Here is a 9,012-nt window from a genome sequence, read left to right on the forward strand (position 1 = left end):
CAAAATTAAACATTATCCCCTGCAGAAATTTTAAGATTCAAGATTTTATTCATAAACTCAGACACATACTTGTGTACAAGAGGACAATATATACAAACATATTAAGATAATACATACCGAGACAGGACAAACGAAACACAAATACATAGTATATTATAAAAGACAATTGGTATAATTAGATTAAGTATTTTATACCTTTCTTCACGAAATGAATCATTTGTATTCCAACATGAATAGTCAAGTCAATGCATGTATGTACCATTCTGTATCAGAATTATTACTTTCTGCAAGTATCGAAGGTGAGGATGGCAATATGTTGCTCCTGTCTGTAGATGATGCTGTCAAGTTAGGGTCTGCAGAACATGCTGGTTTAGAGGGCAACATCTCCAAGTTATTTATCATGTCTTCAGATGTTGACAGGACTGTCTCTTTATGTATGGAACTCTCATCGCTAAACTAGACTTCCAAATTTGATAAGCCAAACATCTGGTTGTCCTGAGATTTAGCAACATTCTCCTCTGCCTTTTTCTTATTTGCTTTAATCTTTGTAGGATTTATTACTTTATCTGTGGCTTTGACATTTTCATTTTGCTTCAGATATTTTTTGGATTTGTTGGTAACTGCAAGGGGTGGCTCTTGGTTAGGTTCATCATTATCTTTGTTTTTTTCTGCTTTTTTTTGCTAAATTGACTCTCTTGTTCCTTACTTTCATTTATTTTTTTGGTGCTTGTCCTGCATCGTTTTGAATTCAATTCTGGTTCTGTTACATGATTGTATGTGTAAATTTCCTCTGGCAAGTCTTTACTCTTTGAACGCTTTAAAAACTTTGTTACGGCTTTTATAGCGAATTCATCCAAAAAGTCTTGAGATTCTACAAAAAATAATAATTGATTTCATTAGTGCATAGATGTGTATACGTGTGAAGAATTTTAATTAAAAGATCAAAGTGTGAGAAAACATGTTTCATGCTACGTTCACACATAATTTTAATTAAATTCGCATTACCCAATTACTTTAAATTGCATTCGAAACGTTTAAGTCCAAACGTAAATTATAACTCAAATTACAAATTCACTTTACTGTCCTAACGACATTAACTTTTAATTCGTATTAAAAAAACGCATTTCTAATGTGAATAAGCCAATTCAATTTAATTCAAATTGAAAAACAAGAGTGTGTGAATGCAATTAGGGAAATCAACCTGCATTACCTCGTTGTTTTCTGTTTTATTTTGAACAGATATATCATGTTAAGGAGGGGTATTTGCGAAAAATACCTGTCGAGAAAATGTAAAATTTCATGAGCCGTAAGGCGAGGGAAATTCATTCTCAGGACTGGTATTTTTCGCAAATACCGCTCAAGAACATAAATTCAAATTCAATTCGAATCAAATGTATGTGTGAACAAGGCATCAGTTAAACAATCAAATTTAACAAAGTAATAGCTGTAATGTCAAATTCATTTTCAAAGATTTATACAAAGATTTATACATCGATTATCATTATATTCATATTTATAGTTTTATCGTATGTGACGTCATTTTTTTTTAATTGCGTTGACGCCTGGACTGATTCGGGTGTGTCTATGCTGTATTGAACTTGGCATCATGTATTCGGGTTTAGTTTTCTGTAATAAGTTAATACTTCAGTTTCATTATGAATATATCTTTCACATTCATTTGTTCAAATTTACTGTTTGCAATACTAGTAGCATGAATCGTTCTATATAAAAGTGTTCTTATCCCGGGCATAAAAACAATGCCGTATTTGGCAAAACCTTTTCAACTTTTGATCTTCAATGCTGTACAACTTTGTACTTTTTTCAATTTCGATCTTTTATATCTGGGCGTTATGTATTCGGGTTTAGTTTTCTGTAATTAGTTAATACTTTAGTTTCATTATGTATATCTCTTTCATATTCATTTGATAAAATTTACTGTTTGCAATAGCATGAATTGTTCTATATAATAAGAATGTTCTTATCCCGGACATACAAACAATGCCGTATTTGGCAAAACCTTTTCAACTTTTGATCTTCAGTGCTGTACAACTTTGTACCTTTTTTTCACTTTCGATCTTTTATATCTGGGCGTCACTATTGAGTCTTGTGTGGACTAGACGCGTTTTTGGCGTATTGAATTTTAAACCTGATGCTTTTTGTTATCTATTAATCATGCTTTTCTTTGTCTAATATGGTCTCCTTTTTATTTGTATTGTAGTCCTGTAATATTATGTTGTCATTTCAATGTTATATTTAACTTTGCCATTAAAGTGCGAGGTTTGGCATGCCATAAAACCAGGTTCAACCCACCACTTTTATTCCCCTTTAAAAGTGTCCTGTACCAAGTCAGGAAGATGGCCATTGTTATAATATTGTTCGTTTCTGTGTGTGTGTTGCATTTTAACGTTGAGTCGTTTGTGTTTTCTCTTATTTTTTAGATTTTCTCTTATTTTTTAGATAAGACGTGGCACGGTACTTGTCTATCCCAAATTCATGTATTTGGTTTTGATGTTATATTTGTTATTCTCGTGGTGTTTTGTCTATTGCTTGGTCCGTTTCTGTGTGTGTTGCGTTTCGGTGTTGTGTCGTTGTTCTCCTCTTATATTTAATGCGTTTCCCTCGGTTTTAGTTTGTTACCCCGATTTTGTTTTTTGTCCATGGATTTATGAGTTTTGAACAGCGGTATACTACTGTTGCCTTTATTTATAACATACTTCAAGTTAAATTTTACCTGTATGATATTTCCAAATTACAAAAAAGTCCAAAAGGAAGAGTTAATATGAAATGATAAAAATAAAAATGTCTCAGTAATTTGTCTGCCTATTTGAGACATCTATTATCACCAGTGAAATGCCTTTCCTGAAGAAGGAAGCTGTAGGACCATATATATTTTACATTAATTAGAAATTAAATACAGAGGCGGATTTAGATTGTTTTTCAGGGGGCCTGGTCCACGACTGGTTCCACTTTTGTGGGGGGAAAATGGATGATTATATTATAGGGAATCACAGAAGTACATGTATGACTGGAGCAGTTCCCTCTTAGGCAGTCAGTGATCCCCCTCCCCCTCTTTTATGAAAAATTTGGGATCCGCCACTGAGATAGACAAGCATGTGCGAGCATTAGACTAAATATGTTTTGTGCTGCAAGGCTATTTATTTTTTTTGCTTTAAGCCTTCTGCTCAGTAAGGTGTCAGAGCAAAATAACTAAAATGGTCACTCACTTCGGGAGACCAGATAATTATTTGGACTAGTGGCAGTGCAAACAATAACATCTTGAATATTTAGTCAAATCTTAAATAAATCAGAAAATTGAAAAATTCATCTCATCCCTGTAGAAAACTCGAGAAAAGTAGTTTGACATGCGTCTTGTGATCTGTTGGTAATAATATCCATGTAAAAAGAAAACATCCGAAAAATCATGACTATAATTGATTTAAATTTAATTTGATTTTTTAAGAAGCATCAGGTCTTAATTCCTTGTTACCCTTAGCTCGATTAACAGCATGCCATTTCAATTTGTTTTCGTCGTGTCGCTTGTGATATTATTTATGAATGAAAATTTTAAACTGTTAAAGAATGATAGCATATCTGTTAAATACAAGGCAAAATAGACGATGATTCGTACAGGAACCATGTTTTTACGATATTGTTTACGTTGAAGCAGCGACACATATCGACAAATATTTACGTGAACATAAAAAATGGGGTGAATACTCACGATGACATGCATAGGTTTAATAAAATATTTACATTTGCCAGGGTTGATCCAGATTTCGAGGAAAGTTAAATGTCAGAACTGATTATTACAAATTATAAAGTCTAATTAACTTATGGGAGGCTACATCGATCGCGATCAGGATACATTTTCCGATTAAAAAGGGGGGTGGTAGTTCATCGATCTACTTCAGAAAGTTTAGAACTTTATACGTCTTTTTTTAAATACTTTGAAAATAATTGTACAACACGTCTGAAACGTTGTTTCTTTTTTACCCGAGACGAATAATTGTTTTACGATCAACAAATCCTTGATGTTAAGTGTCGGACTGTTTAAAATTAACAATAAAGCGTACCTTTAAGAAAATAAACAATTTAAAGAATAATATTAATTCTTAAAACAAACTGCTGCATAGATATTCAAATTCCTTTAATGTTAAAAATTGCAAGTAACTTACCGTTGATTTTTACAATTATTCCTGTGTAGATTTCCGATTTTGACCATTTCAATTCAACTTTTCTTTAACTTTGAATTCTCCCTATAACTTCAACTTTTTGCTTTGCTTTCCAAGAACAGTCAATGTATTGTCAAAATCGCAGTGAATGCAGGCATACATAGTTTTTGACTTTCAAAAATGTGTTCTGTGATGATGTGTGGTGATGAAAATTCAAAATGGCACTAATCGTTCAGGTTTCAAATTACAGGAAACGCTATTCAGCATGGCACTTGTCATTCGGGTTTCGAATTACAGTTAGCTCTGGCGTATGCTACTGATATAACGAAATGGGGATCGTCACCCATGACAGTGTATTACAGATTTTTATTTTAAGGAAAAACGTTATTACTTTAATATATATATAAAATTAAAGACCTAGCTAAGAATAAACAATCCTGCCTTTGTGAACATGTAATTTTTTTTTATAAGTTTTGATTTTTCTTCATAAAATATAATCTGTAGAGCGGATTCGTCTAATGAATTTGATTCACGTAGACTGTCAATTACTTATGACAAAATATAATTTTTATAATTAAAATACAAAATTTGTTTTCTCATGAGAATTTCTATGAAAGATTACAACATCGTTTTACACGCAATACACCAGATTGAACCTATGCAAGATATTTATGATGGGAAAATCTATAAATCTTTAAACAGAGAGAATGGTCTTTTGAGCAATCCTGATAACATTTCTTTTACTTTTAACACTGACGGAGCAGCACTATTTAAGAGCAGTAAAGTTTCAGTGTGGCCTATTTTCTTGGTAATAAATGAACTGCCGTATAAACTACGAATGAAAAGAGAGAATATGATACTGGCGAGCTTATGTTTTGGAAGTCAGAAACCAGCAATGGGCACTTTTCTCAAACCATTTCAACATTCAATGAAAAATTTGTATAATGGCATAGAATGCGTCTCTCCAAAAAAGAGGAGCATTTCTATCAAAAGGTATATTGTTATGTGGTACAGCAGATCTTCCAGCAAGAAGTATATTATGCAACCATATACAATATAATGGTGCATATTCCTGTTGGAAATGTGAACAAGGCGCTTCTGCAGCAGTTGGAAAAGGTCAGACGCGAGTATTTCCATTTGATGAGGCAAATCCAAAAGGCCCAGAAAGAACAGTTCACAATGTTATTGAAAACGCTCATCAAGCATTGAATGGTACAAATGGAGCCAGTTCTGTAGTAAAAGGTCCATCATGGTTGACTTTTTCCCCAGAATTTGACATTGTCAATGGTATTGCCATTGACTATATGCATGGGGTACTTTTGGGAGTACAGAAACTTTTATTAGAATTATGGTTTGCTCAAAAACATTCTTCTAAACCTTTCAATTTCTTCCAAAAATTGTGTCAGGTTGATGAAAGACTTAGTATACGTCCAACTGCTGAAATTACACGACTTCCTAGAACGATACAGAATGACCTTAAATACTGGAAGGCTTCCGAGTGTCGATCTTTTCTGTTATATTATGGTGCTCCAGTTCTACATGTAATACTTGATCAGGAAAGATGGTCTCATTATTTATTGTTGGTAAATGCAATGCATGTTCTTCTTAAATATGGATCAACAGATGAAGAAGTAAATGAAGCAGAAATGTATTTTTTGGAATTTTGTAAGAATTTTCCAAGACTTTACAATGGATGTTACATGCGCTTAAATATTCACCAATTGTTACATTTAGCTGATTGTGTTCGCAATTTAGGTCCTTTATATACTCACAGTTGTTTCTCTTTTGAAGACAAAAATGGTGCCTTAATTAGAATGATTCGTGGTACTCAGAATATCGATAGCCAAATAGTAACTGGAGCATCTTTTCTTCAAAAGTTGCCCGAGTTAAAACAGAACTGCATAGAGAGAGGATCAGTTTGTGAAACACTTTATAACTCAATGGAATGTCCATACATTTTAAAGCGAATGAAAAAAATTGGAAACATTGGCCATATTTTAGGTGGCATAAAAGAAATAACTCTATCTGCTTCAGAAAATGTGGCATTGCATGATTTTTTTGGATATGAGCTTATACTACATTTGCTTTTTAATTAAAAAAATTAAAGCATTATCAAAAAACTAAATAGAACATAGTTCATGTCAACATGGTCAATGTTCCTAAATAACAGTCAATTACCTTATCTTTGCTGGCACCTTCATTTGTTTGCGTTTCTCATCTCCACCTATAGTTATTGCTGCTAGGTCCAGCCTTTGGTCCTCAGATAATGATCGTTTTTCTAAATCTATTTCTAATACACCTTCACCACCTTCATCGATATCCCTTTCATCTGTTCTTGCTTCACCCAGTGCAAAGGAAAACTTGTACTTATCTGGGGTTAAAAACTTAACCCCCTTTTCTTTACTTCCACTCATGTCTAGGTCTACAACTGCTCTTCTCTGCTTTAGGTTTTTCTTTGGAATTCCTTTGGATAAAGGCTTGCCACTTTCAAACGCTTTCAATAGAAAGCCTGATCCATCATATTTGAATTTTTTAGTTTTTTTCTCATAAATCACATAAAGAACCTCTACTGGTTCATACACTTGTTGCGTTATAAATTTGTCCTTTAATTTTTTGAATGTTCTGATCACTCTGCTTTTTTGCATCTCAAAGACAGTACCAACCAGTAATATTGTACATGTTGGATCATATGGTTTTTATTGTTCAGCTCAGCTCTAAATTGTATAAAATTTGTGACTTTTCATTGTTCAGCTCAGCTCTAAATTGTATAAAATTTGTGACTTTTCATCATTCATTTTTATAAAGTAAAAGCAGTTATATAACATAAAGTAGAACTATTTTATTTCTATTTGTGCTCCACTTAAAGGGCATATATCATACATGTACATATTGAAGATGGATGAAATGTACCACATATACCAGTTTTTAAGTTTATACTTGATGTTTATTTTATTGTCTGTTACTATCATTGAGAAATACTGTATACATGTACATTGTATATACATGTAGTCTGAGTTGATATGAATATGAACATGATGAATAAACTTGGAAAACCAATTGCTTTTTTTTTATGAATTAAGATAGATATAGGAAGATGTGGTGTTAGCCCCAATGAGACAACTCTACATCCAAATAACAATTTTTAAAAAGTAAACCATTTTAGGTCAATGTACGGCCTTCAACACAGAGCTTTGGCTCACACCGAACAACAAGCTATAAAGGGCCCCAAAATTACTACTGTAAGATAGACTTAAATGTATCCATGATTGCAATATATGAATGTTTATATTAAGGGAGACTTATATTAATTAGTTTGCCAGATAATGTAGATATAGGAAGATGTGGTATGAGTGTTAATGAGACAACAACTCTCCATCTAAGTAACAATTTATAAAGGAAAAGCATTATAGATCAAGGTACAAACTTTTACACCAAGCCTTGGCTCACATAGAACATCAAGCTTTATATGGCCCCAAACAGTACTAGTATATAACCATTCAAACGGGATAAGAAACATAATTATCTTTCGAGAAACATGTATGAACTACATAAACAAAAGACAACCACTGTACATCATGTTGCTGCATGAGAAGTTGCGAACAGACCAGTCTGATCATTACCATTTTTTTTCTGAATTCAGTTTTGTTACATCCAGGTCTGGGATTAAAAAAATTAAACTGCATACAGTCTTGCAAGGTACAAACTGTTTTAACGTTAAAATGAATACAACCTGATACATGAGTGCATGTAATGTTCAAGTTGTTATTAGTCATAATGATAATCAAAGATTTCCATCATTGTTTTTTTCATACCAAGTTTAGCTCCAAATCTCAACATACAAATAAATGCATGCTTGTCTAGAGACTTGATAACCATGATCATACCCGTAGCCAGGGGAGCTCTTTCGGGGTTGCGTCTTTCTTAAACTAAATTTTGTAAAAAAATGAAGCCTGATGATCTAAAACTTTGAAAAAAACTGGAAGAAATAAAAGTTGCAGTACTATAAATATAAAAAAGTTAAGTGTTATCATTGTAAAATAATGACATCATTCTATGAGGGATCATCACAACTGCATGTCAAATATCAAATATATTTTGGTGTTTTTGTGCTTTAAAAGTAGTTTTATTGTGATGGAAATTGAATAAGGTACACCTTGGAATAGTATCATATAATAATATATATGTTCCTGGGTACACAGACTGGCCAGAAAAGGACCAAAAATGGCAAAATTGATGACTCGATATTTCTTTTAATATCAATAAAATGTCATTAAAACTAAGTTACACGGGATGCCAGTGTATCAAACTTGTAATCTGCAACATTTTTTTTTGTAATAATTGATTTCATTTAATCACAATACGTTGGACAATGCAAGAGGGGGGGGGGTAATAAAAATGGCGCCAATGGCATTTCGGAATTAGACCGTGAATGATGACTGATTTCTTTATTAATACCAATAAAATAACATCCAAACTACATAAAACGTGAAGCTAGTGTACTAAACTTGTAAACTGTCGCTTCAAATTTGTCATGATCGTATTTTCTTCATCACAAAACGTTGGGCAATGCAATCGGATAATATAAAAAAAATGGCGCCAGTAGCATTTTTCAATGATCGTGAATTTGGCCAACGTAATAAAACACTTTACATACAATAAATCACTCTCATAGTACTACTTCATGTGAAAAAAATATATCTTCTTTATGCTTAAACTTACCAGCTCATTAAAGTTGTTGAACGTGTGGAATTATGTGGATGATTCGTTAGCAGTCACGATAGCTTTCAGTCCGACGCTTCCAGTCTCCATTAATCTCGCGAAGTCTCGTGACGTACGGGAG

The 9,012-nt window shown here is 32.8% G+C and overlaps 1 pseudogene; it reads left to right on the top strand.

The window, feature by feature from the left end:
• Nucleotides 1-1,299: 1,299 nt before the first annotated feature.
• On the top strand, nt 1,300-6,755 carry LOC139493960 (uncharacterized; annotated as a pseudogene).
• Nucleotides 6,756-9,012: the final 2,257 nt, after the last annotated feature.

The sequence above is a fragment of the Mytilus edulis genome, chromosome 11 (assembly GCF_963676685.1).
Source record: "Mytilus edulis chromosome 11, xbMytEdul2.2, whole genome shotgun sequence".
Taxonomy (NCBI): domain Eukaryota; kingdom Metazoa; phylum Mollusca; class Bivalvia; order Mytilida; family Mytilidae; genus Mytilus; species Mytilus edulis.